This window comes from Cervus canadensis, chromosome 3 (genome assembly GCF_019320065.1).
Source record: "Cervus canadensis isolate Bull #8, Minnesota chromosome 3, ASM1932006v1, whole genome shotgun sequence".
NCBI classification, from domain to species: Eukaryota; Metazoa; Chordata; class Mammalia; order Artiodactyla; family Cervidae; genus Cervus; species Cervus canadensis.
In genome coordinates this window covers 79691163-79711508 of record NC_057388.1, presented here as the reverse complement: position 1 = coordinate 79711508, position 20346 = coordinate 79691163, and the positions used below count along the sequence as shown (strand labels likewise).

Genomic DNA, 20346 nt, shown 5'->3' with positions numbered 1-20346 from the left:
ACAAAGTCATCTACAAAAAAGCTTTTCTACTTAGATGAATATGTGCTAACCATAGACGAGCTCAGAACCTGACAGCTAGATAATTTTAATTTCTGAGTAGTTGATACCTTAGCGAAAACAGAATAAAACATCTTAAAAGTTTTAATCAGCTGAAGGTTTTCTCTGATTGCAGTCTTCTGAAAGTTAATTTTCTAATTTAAAAATGATGATTGAACTAAACTATCTAAGACATATACATCCACTCTATATTTTGAATATCCCAGTGATGGAAAAAATTTTTTTCAGGCAAACAACGTGCTTCATTCAGATGCTATTAATCTAGTAGGGGAAATTAGCCACAGAAACAACCATAACAAAGGGTATAAAACAGTGATTCTACATAGTATATATATATATATATATATATAAAATTTATTATATTCAAAGGAGAAATCACCACCAACTTTAGCAGTTGAAAATAGGTTTTAAAAGTCTACTTCTAAAGAAACATAAGATTAGATATTACAGCTGACTAAATTGTCAAGAAATGATTATGTGCTCAACACTATGCTTAACATTGGTGGAACAATCACAATCAGAAAACAAACTGTCCAAAAAGAAGATATCAGTGTTATTGAGCCAGATATTCAATGTTTCGTTTGTTAATAGACAACAAAATCAGAATCAAGGTAAAAACACAAACTAAAATCAAATTTAGATAGTAAATGATACTATCAATGGCTAGTATGATTAGAAGTCTTCATGAAATGGCATATGAATCAATATTTTAAAGGATGTGGGAGAGTTCAACAAGTAGATACAAGTAAGAAAAGAACTGTCAGAATTATAGGCAGAGGGAATAATATAAAACCACAAAGATCATTATAGCATGTCTGATTTGTCAGATTAAGCAGAGCTAAGATCATGAAGGTCCTAAAATCATTTTTACCAAATAAAGTTCAATTAAGGAAGCAGAAACGGTATGAGTATTATAAGCAAAAGACCTAACTCAGCTGTAGGACAAAGCTGGGAATTGTAAGAATTAAGGAGAATTTGAAGATATATTGTAAAATGACCGGCTGCTATTTCTCCACAAGACTGGCAATCAGAAAGGAGAGCTGGCCATGGAATAGGGTAAAGGACAAAATAAGCACGGTACTTCGGTGTTTCTGCGCCATCACATCTAACCATGGTGACCTTCAGACAGGTCTGCCTGTTTCCATAATTCCTCACCGCTGTTTTGCTTCTACCTTTTATGTTTTTATAATAGAAGCATAAACTTTAATTGTGGGTGGCTGGAGGGGACAAGCTATTTAAGCTATGAGGGATTTGAAAGAAGTGAAAACAGAGGGCAGTCATTGTGTACAAATTAATTATAGATCATCCTCAAGAAGACCAAATTGAGGGATTGAAAATAAAAATATAGACATATTTGAATAAAAATTGTTTTTCTTTATGGCCCTACTTCCTCCTATACAATATTCATATTTTCACTAAAATTATACCTGACAAGCTTCAGTGATAATTTAAATGATCCCAATTTTTCCCCACCACATCTCAATACAAATTAACAAAATGATCCTAATCAAGGCAGAAGCTCATTCTTAAAGTTATAGGCTTGAAAATAAAATTCCACTCTTTTTTCCCATATTTTCCCTGCTATGGGCAATCTCTGTGTGATTTTTTATGCTGAGAAGTAATGTGCTTAGCTGCTCAGTCGTGTCTGACTCTTTGTGACCCATGGACTGTAGCCCACCAGGCTCCTCTGTCCATGAGGATTCTCCAGGCAAGAACACTGAAGTGGGATCTCCCGGGGATCTTCCCAGCCCAGGAATTGAACCCAGGTCTCCTGCATCGCAGTCAGATTCTTTACCCACTGAGCCACCAGGAAGGTGCACATGGGCAAATCTGAAAGAGCGATCCCTTCTCTGTATGAGGAGGTAGATTTTCCTCCACAAGAGTAATACTCACTGTTACACTTGAAACGCTTCTTATTTAGCAGTCAAGATAAAAAGAACTAATAATTTTGCATACAACTTATGATGGCTCATTTAATTTTGAATTTCAGTCTAAGACAACATCCTGTTGAAAATATTGAGAGTAATGCGAATAGCAAAGGGTGTCTGGTAGTACTGAATGTTAAATCACTTCATTTCAAAATGTTTAACTTAAATAGATATAACTGTTTTACACTATCAGTTCAGTCAGTTTAGTCGCTCAGTCCTGTGTCTGACTCTGCGACCCCATGGACTGCAGCATGCCAGGCTTCCCTGTCCATCACCAACTCTGGGAGCTTGCTCAAACTTTACACTATACTCATTGAAAAATATTTTCATGTTTAAAATTGTTGATAAAGACTGAAAATACACAATTAAGAACAGAAACTTAAAGTCATAATTTGAACTTTCCAGAATAGTTGACTATTTAGGATATTATCCAGATTTTGACATTTAAACCAGTAACTTCATTGAAGAGTGTTCTAAAAGAATTGTTTCAACAGAAAGTAAAAGTACATTTATGTAGGTGGTGGAAGATTAGTGAGTATAATGCACATAGAACAATTTGAATGAAAATATATTCAAGTATTACAGTGTATTTGTATGTGTGTGTGTAGACTTTATGCCTGAAATGGATTGTTGAGTGCTTCCTACACTACTTTGAACATAAATACATTTCCTTGGCAAACAGCACCTAGGTCTCTAGTCTCATATATACTCAAAGTAGGCAGAGGCAGTTTGTATCATATCTTGTTGCTGAAATGGACAATAGTAAGCAAGTATGGAAGATACTGTATCTTCAGAATTCTCCTAAATCCAATGAAGGATCATTTCAGTGTAGTCACTAATGGGTATCATTGGTTTTTAAATTGCATTATCATAAAAGAAGAAACTAGAAGACAGTTTGTCTATCCTTGATGTCCACCAGTGAAGGACGTATGAATCAGTACAATAGAACAACTTTATAACAATTACATCCTTGGCTTTAATCCAAACATGTGGGAGTTCAGACAATGGTTGAACTAATGTCTCTCTGTTGTCCTACAAATGGAACAACACAGTAATGTGTGAGAATAAAATAATAGCTACCCTGCATGTCAAATATGATTAGGATAATTCTCATATATTAATCGTTTCTTTGTTATCATTGAAAAATAGCTATGGGTTAATTATTAATACTAAGGTCATTTTAATTCATAGGATAAACTATGTTAAATCTTTCTATTGCTATCACTAAAGCCCAAAACAAATTAAACTCCTTAACATTGCCATAACAACTGACAGACCCAAGTATGCAGTGTTGACATTGTATTTTGTTTTTAACATTTACATTGCTATAACATTTTAGTTGTAAAAATGAGCAATGACAACAACAGTTAATATATTCCATTTTCATGTGATAACGCAACACTTAACAATCTGTTTTGCATAGCTACATAATGTCAAAATAAATAAATTGCTCCTATGTAGTACAGTTACTGCAAACTTGCTATTGAAACAAGAGGGAGGACATGGAATGACTTGACACTGGATGAATGAAGCATTATTAATGTGCTATACTGAAATGGCTCTAGTGCCTAAGATATAACTAGAAGTTTATGACTGGACAACAGAATTATCCGATCCATTGAAAATCCTGTCCCTAAACCACTTTTTTTAAAATCTTTTTTTTTTTTACTTCATTTGTTTTTTAAAAAGAGATTTAAAAAAATTCTTCACACTACAGTATCTCAGATTGATATGGATGGCACAGTGCTAAACTATTTGCCAATAACCACAGATATGCAGATGATACCATCCTAATGGCAGAAAGTGAAGAAGAACTAAAGAGTCTCTTGATGAAAGTGAAAGAGGAGAGTGAAAAAGCTGGCTTACACCTCAACATTCAGAAAACTAAGATCATGGCATCTGGTCCCATCACTTAATGGCCAATAGATGGGGAAACAATGGAAAGAGTGAAAGACTTTCTTTTTCTGCTCTCCGAAGTCCCTACAAATGATGACTCCAGCCATGAAATTAAAAGACACTTGCTCCTTGGAAGAAAAGTTATACCCAACCTAGACAGCATGTTAAAAAGCAGAGACATTGCCAACAAAGGACTGTCCACTCAAAGTTTTGGTTTTTCAAGTATGGATGTGAGAGTTGGACTATAAAGAAAGCTGAGTGTCAAAGAATTGATGTTTTTGAACTGTGGTGTTAGAGAAAACTCTTGAGGGTCCCTTGGACTGCAAGGACATCCAACCAGTCCATCCTAAAGGAAATCAGTCCTGAATATTCTTTGGAAGGACTGATGCTGAAGCTGAAATTCCAAAACTGTGGCCACCTGATGCTAAGAGCTGACTCATTTGAAAAGACCCTCATGCTGGGAAAGATTGAAGGTGGGAGAAGAGGATGACAGAGGATGACATGGTTGGATGGCATCACTGACTCAATGGACCTGAGTTTGAGCAAGCTCTGGGAGTTGGAGACAGACAGGGAGGCCTGGCGTGCTGCAGTCCATGGGATCACAAAGAGTTGGACACGACTGAGCGACTGAAGTGAACTAAAGAGATAGATTATGATGGAGGAATATGAAAAGCTGCATGAACACACATGGATTCGTAGTCAGTCTTGTTCACCAGAGGGAGATTTGTGATCTTCCAAGGAGAGATGTTCGACCTAAATCTTGAATTCTGAATATAAGTCTCCAGATATGATGGTAAGCAAAAACATTTTGAGAAAGTGTAGCACTTATGAGAAGAAAGTTTCCAGGTGATATTCAAGATGAAATGAAGAAAAAATGGATACAGTTTAGGAGAGTTAATCAAAATAAAATATATGAACATCACACACACAAATCAGTTTCTTTTAATGACAAAATCTAGTTAAGTAATTTTGTGTGATTAGAGCTTAAAATATATGGTTATGCCTAGGGGAAGAAGAAGATAGGAGACATTTTGGAAGATTTTAAAGGAAGATTCTGATTTTCTCTTTTTATTCACATGGAGAGGCTACCACTGGCTAGGAGCATATTTATTTTATGATCAGAGTCTTTCATTTTTCTATATTTGAATTAATAGGTTTATACATATTATTGATTAATTATGCATTTTAGTTATATTATTGTGTTAAATTTATTATAATTCTATTATTTAGTGCATGGAATTTTAATAGGAAGATAATTTGGAATAAAATTAAGTATAAATATTTAATTAATATATTAGCAATGTTGTTATATTTAAATAATTAAGATTTAGAGCTGGGAAAATAAACTGGGTTTTTGTCTAGGATTGGCACTTCATTTTACAAATGAGTAAACTGAGGACCAAGAGATTATGCAATTTATCTATGAACAGGCACTTTGTAGGCAATAACTAAAATTTGAATAATTATGCAGTTTTCTAGAATTCTTTCTTCTATGTCACACTGGTATTAATAAAAAAAAGTCTATTCACCTTCTTGTAGTTTTTTTATTTTTAATCATTCTTAACATTTTCCACATTATTATCTAAGTCACAAATTTGGAAGACATACTTCATTACTCCCTTTCCTGTATAACCTATTTAACATCTTATAAATAATACAATGCTGTTTACATACAGAGCAAATATTATGTAACAAATATCTTCTCTTCATTTCATTATGCTCGCTTGCATTCAAAACTTATATTAATGCCATAATATCTTTACTAGTCTTTGTATTTCTAGATCCACTTCCCCTTCCACTAGGTACTTTCACCAGAGTGACCTTTTACAATGAAAATCTATAGTTATTAAGTACCCATCCATACACTAGTCAGCATCACAATTAGCATCAACACTAGATTATGCTTGAGTTCCTTAGTATATCTGGCTGTTTCTAAACTAAAGCTGGTTAAATTCATGCTCCTAGGCATATCACAGTAAAACTGCAGAAAATCTAAGTTAAAATTTAAAGGAAACAATAAAATATCATATTACTTTAGAAGTTAGAACAATAATGGACATACAAATGGCCAATAAACACATAAAAAATGCTCAACAACACTAACTATTAGAGAAATACAAATCAAAACTACAAAGAGGTATCACCTCACACTGGTCAGAAAGGCCATCATCAAAAAAATTTACAAACAATAAATGCTTATGAGGGTGTGGAGAAAAGGGAACCTTCCCATTGTTGGTGGAATTTAAACTTGTACAGCCACTATGGAAAACAGTATGAAGGTCCTTAAAAAACTAAACATAAGGCTACTGTACAATCCAGCAATTCCACTACTAGGTGTACAATTCAAAGGAAACCAGAATTTGACCTGTAATCGGATGTTCACTGCATCACAAAGTACAGTAGCTAGGCTATAGAAGCAACCTAAATGTCCTCTGACAGAGAAATGGATGAAGAAGATGTGGTACATATATACAATGGAATATCATTCATCCATAAAAATGAATGAAATAGTGTCATCTGCAAAGACATGAATGGACCTAGATACTGTCATACAGAAAGTAAAGTAAGTCAGAAAGAGAGAAACAAATATTATATATCACTTGCCCGTGGAATCTAGAAAACTGGTAGAGATGAATTTATTTGCAAAGCAGAATAGAACCACAGTTGTAGAGAACAAGCTTATGGTTATCAAGGGGAGAAGAGGGGGTGGGATGCCTTGGGAGATTGAGATTCACATATATACATAAAAAGATAACTAATGAGAACCTATTGTAGATCACAGGGGACTCTCCTCGGTGCTCCATGTGACCTAAGTGGGAAGGAAATCTAAAAAAGAGTGGATGTATGTACATATACAACTGGTTCACTTTGCTGCACAGCAGAAATTAACACAATATTGTAAAGCAACTGTACTCCAATAAAAATTAAAAATGAAAAGATGGAAGCCTCAGAAAAATGCCATGACATCTTAAAACATTGAAAGAATACTACTAGTTTTCAGTTACGTAGAGTGAAAGTGAAAGTCGCTCAGTTGTGTCCATCTCTTTGTGACCACATGGACTGAATTCTCCAGGCCAGAATACTGGAGTGGGTAGCCTTTCTCTTCTTCAGGGGATCTTCCCAACCCAGGGATTGAACCCAGGTCTCCTGCATTGCAGGCAGAGCCTTTACCAGCTGGGCCACAGGGAAGCCCAAGAATGCTGGAGTGGGTAGCCTATCCCTTCTCCAGTGGATCTTCCCAACCCAGGAATGAAACTGGGGTCTCCTGCATTGCAGGCAGATTCTTTACCAACTGAGCTATCAGGGAAGCCTAACTGCACAACTTCTAAACTATTTTTTAAACTTAAATAAAAGTATTTCTATATAATTAGCACAATTCATCATTTTTTTTTTTCAAAGTCTATCTGTGAAAGTTCTTCAAATTAAAGAAAATTATTACACAGAAGAACGGGAATTAAAGAAGGAATAAAGGGCAAAAAAATGGATTATATGAATAAATGTTCACTTAAAAATACAGTAACAGTGATGTATTTTAGGACTAAAATTGTTCACATATGCAAAATATATGTTAAGACTAGCATAAAAGGAAGAAGGGTGGCAGAAAGGAATAAGGATCCTAACATCAACTGGTAAACTGAAAAAGTAACAATTCATATTAGGTAGCTCAATGGCAAGGGTAAATGAATGTATTCTTTAGTATAACAACTGAAAAGATAAAAAGAATCATTAACTAGTCAGTAGAGGAGGAAGAATAAAATGATAAAAATATATACAATCAATCCTAGAAAGATTTTTAAAAATGAGAGAATAAATAAAAACAATTAAAGCAGAAAATAATTATGATTAATTTAAACTTTAATCAGTAATTACATTTCAGTAATCACACTGAAAGTAAATAAAATACCAGGAAGTAAGAGTCTTCACATGTGCAGTTTACTGAACTTCATTTGCCTTACAAATCCCAGCCTTGAGATTCCCTGTTTACACTATTATGGACAGACTGTGTCCTCTCAAAATTCATACGTTGATGGCTAAGACATCAGCCCTAGTGTCTCAGAATGTAACTGTATTTGTAGATAGAGCCTTTGTAGATGTAATGAAGGTTAAATGAGATCACATCGGTGGGCCTCAATTTAGTCTGACTAGTGTCCTTGTTAGAGAAGGAAATTTAGGCTTACATTGAGAAACCAAGAAAGTACATGCATAGAGGAAAGATCACCTTCGGGCCAAGGAGAAGGGTCTCAGAAGAAACCACACTTTGCTGTCAACTTGCCTGGAAGTCTAATATCAAGGTGAGAGTCAGGTGTGGGTTCTTCTGAGGCCCCTCCCCTTGGCTTGCAGATGGCTGACCTCTCAGTGTCCTCACATGGTCTTTCCTCTCTGCATGCACATTCCTGGAGGGTAAATATATATTTTAGAACAATCAGTTATTTACCTGGTTCTTGCATACTGATTTATCTACACCAGGTTCTTTATCTGATTCTTGTATATTGCTTTATCAATGCTTCATGCATAACAATAACTCAATAATATTGGCTAAGTGAAGTAAAGTTGCCTATGACTTAAGTATTAACATCAGGATTTTAAAATCTGAATATAGTAAAAGAGAATGAATATTGCTATAATACTGAATGTGAGAGGGAAGAGACATGAGTGTACCTATGGCTGATTCTGGTTAATGTTTGACAGAAAATAACAAAATTCTGTAAAGCAGTTATCCTTCAATTAAAACATAATAAAGTAGCCCCCAAAAAAGACAAAAAAAAATACTGAACATTAATCAGGGTTTGAGAAGACCTGTGATTTTGTTGGTACTTAGAGACATTTTAATGTTATTTATTAGAGACATCAGCTAGTACTGACTTATGATTGTCACAAACTACCAAATTTACAGTCCTATATTTTCATTATCAATAATGTTAGCCAGTGTTGGTATAGTGCTTTATATATTTCAGAGATCTTCTTCTTATGAGGTTCTCATGATAGTCCTGTGAGAAACTGGATCAACACAGCTCTCCATTTGATATTTAAAAAATAAGAAAGGTTTGGGGTCTTGGTAATGTCAAAGAGTTAATTGAGGACATAACTGTCCCAAGAATACTAATCATCTGAGTCCCAATGTGTTGGGAAGAGTGGTAATTCCCCCTCTACCCTTCTTGAGTTCTTATGACTGGATTAATAATAAAATTTACACAAGACATTAATGGGAGAGAAAGAAACAAATTTTATTTGGGCACATAGAAGTCTCACAGACGTGGGACCTAGGAAGTGACCAAAGCAGGCAGCTATTATACTTTTTAGATAAAGATACAGTAAATTTGTGAGGAATTGACAGAACAAAGAAACAGACTTTGAATGCTTAGTTAGTGAAGAATTTAAACAGAATTTGGGCTTGGGGGAGAAATTTTAAAAGGAACAAGTTTGTTTATAAAGGCTTCTTGGCCCAAATTCCCTGTCTCTGGGGATAAGGGTGTCCTTCCACCTCCAGTTTCATATGAGAGGTTTATTTCCTGCTTTCAGGGAGACAGGAGGGTCAAAGTGTCCCTCTTGCACTGACCATCTCTAACTTTAATTCAAAACAATCAATATGCCATTGAGGCACATTCTGGGGCATCTCGCCCTGGGCCCTAACATTCATTTTTCTCTAATCAACTTCTCATGCTGGAAAATAGGAACTAGAGTTGAATTAATTAAAAGTGAAAGTCAAATGCTTCAGGTGATATTCCCACTGCGATACTTCACTTGGCCAATAAATTGTACTGAGATGCTGAAGGACTCAGATGCTTTCTCTCTCTTAGGACGTAGTTCCTCAGTTCAAACAATGAATTTTTCTGACTCAACCTTTTGGAGCTCCAATTAAGTTACTTACATTTCTATCTGATTAAGTCTGCATGTACCACTTGTGTCTTAATAAAATTTAATTAACACACATGTATATGTAGTTATATGATTATATAGTTACCTGCCAAAAAATAAAATATAGCACATCATCATCATATATTCATATTAGATCAGAGGGATGTTTTAAGACACAACAACAATGAAGGTATTTTTAAAACATCATTAACATATATGTTTTAAAATCACATCTCATACCTCCATAACAATGAAATATAAAGGAAATAAGCTTTAGGGTCATTTTGATTGTTAAAAAGAGAAAGAAAAAGCATGCCCCTGCTAAAAATGAGTGACATATCCTCTGCTTCTAAATACAGTCACTTGTGATGCTTGGATTAACTATTCATTTCTACCTAATTCGTGTGCCCACCATTTCTTTGAGAGCCAACACATTGTTCCTGAACACATCCATAAGGGCTTTTCCACATACCAGAGAAGAGGAAATCATACAAGAGGGTGAAAAAAAAGCAGGCTAACTCTTCATCACTGAAATGGGCTATTTCTTTCAGTGACATTTCTGAGGTTCCAGAATTAAACACCATGCAGAGAAATTAGTCCAAGGTTTAAGGCAATTTTTTAGTCATTATTACTTTTAAAGCATTTTAAAATCACACATTTGCTCATATATTTCTCACAGAAATAAATCCAAAGCTTTCAAAAATTTAACTTGTTTTGAGTCTTGAAAGAGCTAATTAATTTTGCAATATGTGAGTGATCCTGTGGATTTCTTTCCCCTGTATAGATCAATAAACCACATTTGTTAAAATTCTAAAAGAACCAGTTTGGGGTGAAAGAAAATAATGTAAATATAAGTGAAAGTTTACAGGAATTTAGGAAATTTTATGACTACCATTGTATTATTATCTTGTTTAAAGATATAATGCTAATCTTTTGCTTTGTCTTCACATTTCCTAAATGATTCTAGTTTGTCTTAAGAAATGGAAAATTTAGAAATATTCTAATTTCTGTTTGTGAAACAAAGTCTTCCTTATACTTGTCTACAGGGAAAAGTATGCAATATTCATAAGACTTTAAAGGGCTTTTAATAAAGTATTTTGTAGAGGAGTGTATCTCATAAGACCAAACCAGTCAATCCTAAAGGAAATCAACTCTGAATATCCATTGGAGGATTGATGCTGAAGTGGAATACTTTGGCCAACTGACGTAAAGAGCCGACTCACTGGAAAAGACCCTGATGCTGGGAAAGACTGAAGACAAAAGAAGGGGGCAGCAGAGGATGAGATGGCTAGACAGCATCACCAACTCAATGGATGTGAATCAGAGCAAACTCAGGGAGATAGTGAAGGACAGAGAAACCTGGTGTGCTGCAGTCCATGGGGTCACAGAGAGTCAGACTTGACTTAGCAACTGAACAACAACATCTCAGAAATCAGATTTGCCAATAAATTTGGGTTTTGAATATATAACTTACTAGAGGTTGCTATGCAAAAACTGATTTGAAAGTATCAGAGCAGCCTAAACTCTTAGAATGTTGCTACTCAGAATTGCATTTGATATCGTGTTGATCCTCTACTCACAGCTAATCTTTACGAATGTGGCAAAAAGCAGTTTTTAGCTGAGTAGTTGACTTCCTCCAAAACCAAAATAGAAGCAGTGTCTAATCTTAAATCCAGATCTCTATGTCTATTGATTTCCATTTCATCTCATTATACCCTAATGTTTCCTAATAACTTGACATGACTTTGTTCTTAGTCTGACATTTCAGAAAACATTAAAATGTTTTTATGTTTTATAGTTAGCATTTCATTTAAGGTCTTATAATTTAAAAAAATCCAGTGATGTAGTGTCTTTGAACCTAGATTACCAGGAAGAGACAAGAAGCAGAGGTCACATATCTAGAATGTAGGAGAGTGGAATCTTTCTCTGAAAAGTGATAGACTGCCTTTGCTTCTTTGTCTTAGATTATAGGGCTGGGTGATCCAGACGGTTATAAGGAACCTAGGGGAAAAGAGGCAAACAGCTCCTGGAAACGATTCAGCTTTTCCCTCTGTTTGATGGTCCTAGCATTAAAGGAAGACTTCCCTGTAGCTCAAACGGTAAAGAGTCTGCCTGCGATGCAGGAGACCAGGGCTCCATCCCTGGGTTGGGAAGTTCCTCTGGAGAAGGGAAGGGCAACCCACTCCAGTATTCTTGCCTGGAGAATTTCATGGGCAGAGGAGGCTGGCGGGCTCCAGGCCATGGGTTCGCAAAGAGTCGGACACGACTGAGCGACTAACAGTAACACTTGGTAGCACAGGAAAGGGTTTTTAATCACCAAGTCGGAGTGAACAGTGAAGGTAGCACTTGTGTTAAAGCGCGCAAAAATATAATGGGAACATGAAGGACTCTTTTTCTCATTTGACTGGGTTTAGATTTTCTACTACAATGCTCCTCATCACTCTCACTTTGGAATGGTTATATATTGGTATTTAAGGCAAAGATGCAGGGAAGGCACCTATCTAGTTAATATCTCCAATTACTGCTTAGTTCATTGATCCTCACAGGAGGTAGAGGGCAGCATTTGGTCTGATGGAAAGGATATAGCCCGCATAATGATACCTGGAAACCATGTTACACTCAACGGCTCCACATCTTTCAAAAGAGTCTTTTTCAAAAGATTTAGAAAAAGCAGGAACTAACACGTTTTCCAATGCTCACTAGAGGTAAACATTTTCAATGTGCTACCTTTTATCACAGAATTTTTTTTCAGAGAACAACAGCATTGCCTCAACAGTGGAACATGGCTTGTCATAAAAACAAAATGTTTTTCTGGGCCTTTCAAAGTTGTTAATATAATTTCTTTATGTATAACAAGAAGACTACAATGTCAGTGTTACTTCTATTCTTTTGTTATATAAACACTTATGCAATTTAGAATGTAATTATTAATATTAAGAAATATTAAGATCATTACACATATGATTAATCTATTTTTCATGGTAAGCCTGGGGGAAAAGGAGAAAATCTAATATCTACACAAATATATAGAAAGAATAAGATATCCTCACCCTTTCACCAGGATATGATATTAGGTCTAATATATTCAAGTACATTGTTTTTGTATTACAAGTTTCATTATGGCTCAATCATTCTCTGACTCCTCTCTCTTCTTTCTAATTCTCTCTTTCTATTGCTCTTGCTGTCACTGCTGGACCTGAGAACTGGCGTTCATTAAAGAGCCCACTAAAGCCTTTAGAACAAAGCAAAACCATTTTTTCCTAATGTGGCTGGCCAGAGCAAGACTGGCTTATCCCCATATGTAATATATTTCAAATGTTGCACTGTTCTCTGAGAAAAACATCTATACCTCCTTTACTGCTAAATATAAAATTCAATGTCATTAAATTTTCAAAGACATAGTGATAATTTTGCAAATGAGAAAGAGCTGTGTTTTTACTAATTTAGTCTAAATTTTTTGTTCAATATCTAAAACCTTATTAGATTAACTATCCCATACACTGGGAGTAAGTGCCAAAATTTCTCTGATTTTAGCTATGCCATGGAATTTGCCTAGCATTTCTCTCAGCGTATTTGATAGTGAATGCTTGAGATTGTATTATATATAGTTTAAGCTAAATTAGGTTCTTTGTAGTCATGGCTAAACACTTGTTCTACATATAAAATATTTCATGCCTTCAACCTCATACCTACATTGTCCCAAACAGAAAATGCTTCGTACTTCTTAATGATCTGCTTACTACAGATTAAATTAGAATTACAAATGCCTGTTCCTATGAACAGTCTGGCTTCCCAGGAGGCTCAACTGGTAAAGAATCTGCCTGCAATTCAGGAGACCGTGGTTCAATTCCTGGGTTGGGAAGATCCCCTGGAGAAGGGATAAGCTACCCACTTCAGTATTTTTAGGCTTCCCTTGTGACTCAGATGGTAAAGAATCTGCCTGCAATGTGGGAGACCTGGGTTCGATCCTTGGGTTGGGAAGACCCCCTGGAGGGGAGCATGGCAACTCACTCCAGTATTCTTGCCTAGAGATTTCCAAGGACAGAGGAGCCTGGCTAGCTACAGTCCATGGAGTCACAAAGAATTGAACAAGACTGAATGACTAAGCACAGCACAGCACATGTACACAATCCCATTATGATCATAACCCAGTATTCGAAGTACACTAAATTTAAGCTGATGAATAAGAACCTCAACTTTTTCCCATCAAGAGCAGGTTTGGAAGTACCAGTTATATAAGTTTGGATCAGTTTGTAAGTTTGGATGAGATACTCTCCCAGGGAAAGTGGTCACTAGACTAGCACAGGAAATATCTCTAGCCCTTTCATTAGCACATACATAACTCCTGGGAAAGTTCTCCATATCCTCCTATCATCGGATTTGTGATGAAGAAAACAGCATAATCAACACTTAGAAATATTTAAAGTATCTTGAAAATGGATAATGAGCAACTTTTTCTCAAGTATTGATGGAAAATTCTCTCGGTTATAAAATGAAATTTTTCCTAACCTACATGATAAGACCATTAATCAGATCAGGGGTTTTCATTGCAATGCATGAAGGGCCTCTATAGTCACTATTGAACAGCTTTCTGTAAGAGGAAAAAACATTCCAGCAAATTTACTGGATTTACTGAATCATTAGCTTCCTGTAACTGTAAAAAGGAAGCTTTTATAACACTTCATTAAAATTGGCAATAATACAGCAAAATATACTGTTCCTAAATGCCCTGTGCATGGGTGGCTAATGGGGGTGAAGAAGTAAGCCTCCAAACCTATTACTATTTCATACATCCATTTTCTTCTGTAGGCAATTGATTTCATGCATATAGAATACAGACTCTAAGCTCATAGATCATATAAGTGATTTCAGTATGGGTCCTAGGCAAATTTTGGCCAGTTCATATTTTTAAATTACATTTTAAAATTATACTGCCCCAGATTATTCTGGGTGATTCAGTGAACACATGGAACCTCTAAGACTTAAAGTATGCTTTAAAATCTGACTAGCAAAGAGTAGCCCATCAACATTAATGGATAAAAAATTCTGAAAGAAACAAAATGTATATATGAATCCCACAGTATTTGTTATTATTTGCATATGACCAGGCTTCTGTGTATCCTGAAAACAATACAAATAGAAAAATTATTCAAATGAATAATATACCATCATATAGCTAAAAATCTCAAATTTCTTCACCATGGCATTCTTTTTTTAAAAAATTAAGGTCTAAATAACAGAAAATAAAATGTACAATTCTTAAGTGATTAATTATACGCAGATTGAAAATTGAACATGCCTCCCTGGTGGCTCAGACGGTAAAGCGTCTGCCTACAATGCAGGAGACCTGGGTTCGATCCCTAGGTTGGGAAGATTCCCTGGAGAAGGAAATGGCAACCCACTCCAGTATTCTTGCCTGGGGAATCCCATGGACAGAGGATCCTGTTAGGCTACAGTCCATGGGGTTGCAAAGAGTCGGACACGACTGAGCTACATTCTTTCATTCTATCCCCCTATTACGGAATGAGTTATGATCCCCACCTCCCTTCAAAGTCTTGGTTTCAAATTCTAATCCCCAGTGTGTATTTGGAGATAGAGCTTTTAAAAAGGCCATTAAGATTAAATCACTGCAGATGGTGACTGCAGCCATGAAATTAAAAGACACTTGCTCCTTGGAAGAAAAGCTATGACCAACCTAGACAGGATATTAAAAAGCATGGCCATATTAAAAAACTTGGCGACAAAGATCCGTCCAGTCAAAGCTTTGGTTTTTCCAGTAGTCATGTATGGATGTGAGAGTTGGACTATAAAGAAAGCTGAGCGCCAAAGAATTGATGCTTTTTAACTGTGGTGTTGGAGAAGACTCTTGAGAATCCCTTGGACTGCAGAGATCAAACTGATCTTAAAGAAAATCAGTCCTGAATATTCATTGGAAGGACTGATGCTGAAGCTGAAACTCCAATACTTTGGCCATCTGACGTGAAGAACTGACTCGTTGGAAAAGACCCTGATGTTGGGAAAGGTTGAAGGCAGGAGGAGAAAGGGACGACAGAAGATGGGATGGTTGGGTGGTATCACCAACTCAGTGGACATGAGTTTCAGCAAGCTCCAGGGAGTTGGTGATGGACAGGGAAGCCTGGCGTGCTGCAGTCCTTGGGGTCACAAAGAGTCAGACAGGACTGAGTAACTGAACTGAACTCAACTGAACATTCCCCCCACCCCCACCCAATGCTTTATGCTTTCTATTACCAAATCTTAGTATGTGGATTCCATATGAATGGAGTCCTATGGTTTGTAATTCTTGGTCTAGCTTGTTTTTTTTTTTTTTCCCTTAGTGTTTGAGAATCATTAATTTTGTTGTGTGTATTAGTACTTTATTCATCTGTCACAAATTGGCTTAGGGAATGTAGATTGTCATTTGATATCTAATTTTTAGATCTGCAAAATAAGAAGGTAGATATAGGTATCCACAGAACAAAATTTCTGTATGAATTCCTAGCATTCTAACGATTGCCATTATCCACTTCACTTTCTTTTTGCTTTTCATGTCATGAATCACAGAGTAACTTGACATACTTTGAAAAAAGATGAGCATTTAGAAGGCTGGAGGAGCATTTCAGATAAGATATGAGACTTGGAGGGATACAATCTAAAATTCAGTTTAGAAAGTGAGTTTTGTTTATAAGTGAAATAAGCAGTAGAAGTTAAAACTGAACTGCAGGCGGAAATAAATTACAATGGGTAAATGTTAAATTGTTAACTATGATTTACTAATGACTTAATTCATGCTATATATAACTTTGAGAAGAAAATAGTTAGCTATATACTAAAACTGCAAAATATACTTTTAATTATAATAATAACAAGGAAGTAGAACAGAAACTTGGTGTGGTGGAAGTTCCACACTAACACATGTAGTATATAGTCCATGTGAACGTTTCATCAGTATGTGTTTTGAATTGCTCAGTCATGTCTGACTCTTTGTGACCCCTTGAATTGTAACCCACCAGGCTCCTCTGTCTTTGGGCAAGAATACTGGAGTGAGTTGCCATGCCCTCCTCCAGGGGATCTTCCCAACCCAGGGATCAAATCCAGGCTTCCTAAACTGCAGGTAGATTCTTTATCATCTGAGCCACCAGGGAAGCCCATAGTATACCAATATATTAATTATAATTGCATAATAATAGAAAATAACTCAATACTATCTAGAGCCCAAAGGATCACTCCTAATATATAATTCCTTAAACATTTTTTAATGTATAATATTTTGGATGATTCTTCAAAATATTTTTAATTTATATACTAGGTTTATTAACAATTACACATAGATAAATAAAAGAGAGAAAATAGATAGAAGGTAGAAAAACACAATAGTGTGATCACTCACCTAGAGCCAGACATCTGGAATGTGAAGTCAGGTGGGCCTTAGAAAGCATCACTACGAACAAAGCTAGTGGAGGTGATGGAATTCCAGTTGAGCTATTTCAAATCCTGAAAGCTGATGCCGTGAAAGTGCTGCACTCAATATGCCAGCAAATTTGGAAAACTCAGCAGTGGCCACAGGACTGGAAAAGGTCAGTCTTCATTCCAATCCCTAAGAAAGGCAATCCCAAAGAATGTACAAACTACCACACAATTGCACTCATCTCACATGCTAGTAAAGTAATGCTCAAAATTCTCCAAGCCAGGCTTCAGCAATATGTGAACCATGAACTTCCAGATGTTCAAGTTGGTTTTAGAAAAGGCAGAGGAACCAGAGATCAAATTGCCAATATCCGCTGGATCATCAAAAAAGCAAGAGAGTTCCAGAAAAACATCTATTTCTGCTTTATTGACTACACCAAAGCCTTCAACTGCGTGGATCACAATAAACTGTGGAAAATTCTGAAAGAGATGGGAATACCAGACCACCTGACTTGCCTCTTGAGAAACCTGTTTCCAGGTCAGGAAGCAACAGTTAGAACTGGGCATGGAACAACAGACTGGTTCCAAATAGGAAAAGGAGTATATCAAGGCTGTATATTGTCACCCTGCTTATTTAACTTCTATGCAGAGTACATCATGAGAAACACTGGGCTGGAAGAAGCACAAGCTGAAATCAAGATTGCTGGAAGAAATATCAATAACCTCAGATATGCAGATGACACCACCCTTATAGCAGAGAGTGAAGATGAACTAAAAAGCCTCTTGATGAAAGTGAAAGAGGAGAGTGAAAAGGTTGGCTTAAAGCTTAACATTCAGAAAACTAAGATCATGGCATCTGGTCCCATCACCTCATGGGAAATAGATGGGGAGACAGTGGAAACAGTGTCAGACTTTAATTTTGTGGGCTCCAAAATCACTGCAGATGGTGACTGCAGCCATGAAATTAAAAGAGGCTTACTCCTTGGAAGGAAAGTTATGACCAACCTAGATAGCATATTAAGAAGCAGAGACATTACGTTGCCAGCAAAGGTCTGTCTGGTCAAGGCTATGGTTTTTCCAGTGGTCATGTATGGATGTGAGAGTTGGACTGTGAAGAAAGCTGAGCGCTGAAGAATTGATGCTTTTGAACTGTGGTGTTGGAGAAGACTCTTGAGAGTCCCTTGGACTGCAAGGAGAGTCAACCAGTCCATCCTAAAGGAGATAAGTCCTGGGTGTTCATTGGAAGAACTGATGCTGAAGCTGAAACTCCAGTACTTTGGCCAACTCATGCGAAGAGTTGATTCATTGGAAAAGACCCTGATGCTGGGAGGGATTGGGGGCAGGAGGAGAAGGGGACAACGGAGGATGAGATGGCTGGATGGCATCACTGACTCGATTGGCATGAGTTTGAGTAAACTCTGGGAGTTGATGATGAACAGGGAGGTCTGGCATGCTGTGGTTCATGGGGCTGCAAAGAGTCGGACACGACTGAGCGACTGAACTGAACTGAACTGAGAAAAACAGTAAGTTTAATTACCTAAGGATTTCAAAAAATATAAACCTTATCCATATTTATAATATTAATTTTGATTAATAATGAATACATGTGGAGATAAAAAACAATGAAAATATTGTAGAAACAAAAATAAATTATTAGAGGATTTAATCTTACAAAATAAAGTCATATTAGTTTTCCTTGTATCTAAAATACTGTTATGAATTTGTTTTAACATTTTTTACATGTATTTGTAGTTGCTATTTATTTTCATCATTAAGGTATTATTAATTACACACTTTATATCAGTGTGGATTTAATTTTAATTTTTCTAAAATAAAGCATTAGAAAAAATTTTTAAAGAAAAAGATTTGTAATAAAATTTTTTTCACACATAGTTATCTCACATTAACATTTTCCCATATGTTTACATCTTTGTTTGTCAATATATTCTAGAAAATCTGCATCTGGAAGGTGATAATTCCCATATCCACATTTCAAAGCAAGGCAAATAAGGTGCTAATTGCAGAAATCTAATTTCAGTTATCACCATATATTTAGAAATGCAAACTTCACATAAAGAGCAAATATCACTAGATTTCTTTTAGGAATAAAAATATTCTGGAATTCTTTTTCAAAACTTTTTTCATCTACTTGTCCTGAGATCCCCTGGGAAAAGTTCTTTAGGCAAGAGCGGTTTTGAACTTTTAACTTATTAAGTGCACATTAATGAAATGCAAGAGAAAGTATGAAAGGAAAGAGAACACTACATGAATTCATTATTGATTTGACCATAGCTAAGTTTATCTGATGGCTTGCTATGGAGGTACCATGCTTCAGAAGCCGCATTTTCTCCTTTTCAGGACTATTCTGCAAAGGGAACAGGGAGAAAGAATTGATTCACCTGCCTATTTCTCCCATTGTTCAAAGCTTTTCTTCATGGTGGTAACTTCTCTGAATGTCTATACTGTTGCAAGTGTGGCTGGGTGCTGAGATTTACAGCAATGAGGTCAGCAGGGAGGGTTGGGGCATGAGGTGAGAGGCGATCAGATCATACATGTGTTGGCTGTGGGCACTACATGAACAGAATTGACTGCTATGCTGGTAGTTGGCATTGCTTCTTCATAATACAGTGGATGTCTTCTAGAGAAACACTCTTAATTGTAAGGAATGTGGATAAAATTACTATTTTGCTGACAAAATGGGACAGCATAAAATTTTATAACACATTAAAACCAAATATTAGAGGCTTCCAGTTTCTGTTTCAACATGTCAACAGTTTGGACGTTCTCACTCCCATTCTCATAACAAAAATAGCTAATCACACTAAAAAACAACAACTCTTCCTAGGCCCATTAGAGAATTGAAGTCACTTAGCAAACTGCTATCCTGAAAGCTGGAGAGAAAGGCAGAAACAAAGAATCACAGCTTACCGGGCAGTAGAAAGCCAGGAGCAGAAACACCCTGTATCCAGTACCCATAGAAACACAAACTGCAATTGACAAATCATCAGATGCTCAGAATGGTGCTGGCCTAGAAACATACACACAGACCAGTGGAATATAATAGAGAGCACAGAAATAAATCCAGATGTAATGTGGTCAAATAATTGTTGACATTGATGCCAAGAATACATAATGAAGAAAGAATAGTCTCTTCAATAAATGGCGCTCAGAAAACAGGACATTTGCATACAAAAGGATGAAACTG

At 36.1% G+C, this 20346-nt stretch overlaps 1 non-coding gene across 1 annotated transcript; it reads left to right on the top strand.

Annotated features, from left to right (window-relative positions):
* Positions 1-15037: 15037 nt before the first annotated feature.
* TRNAC-ACA lies at positions 15038-15109 on the top strand. The gene has a single exon. It is a non-coding gene; the product is annotated as a tRNA-Cys (tRNA).
* The last annotated feature ends 5237 nt before the right edge of the window (positions 15110-20346 follow it).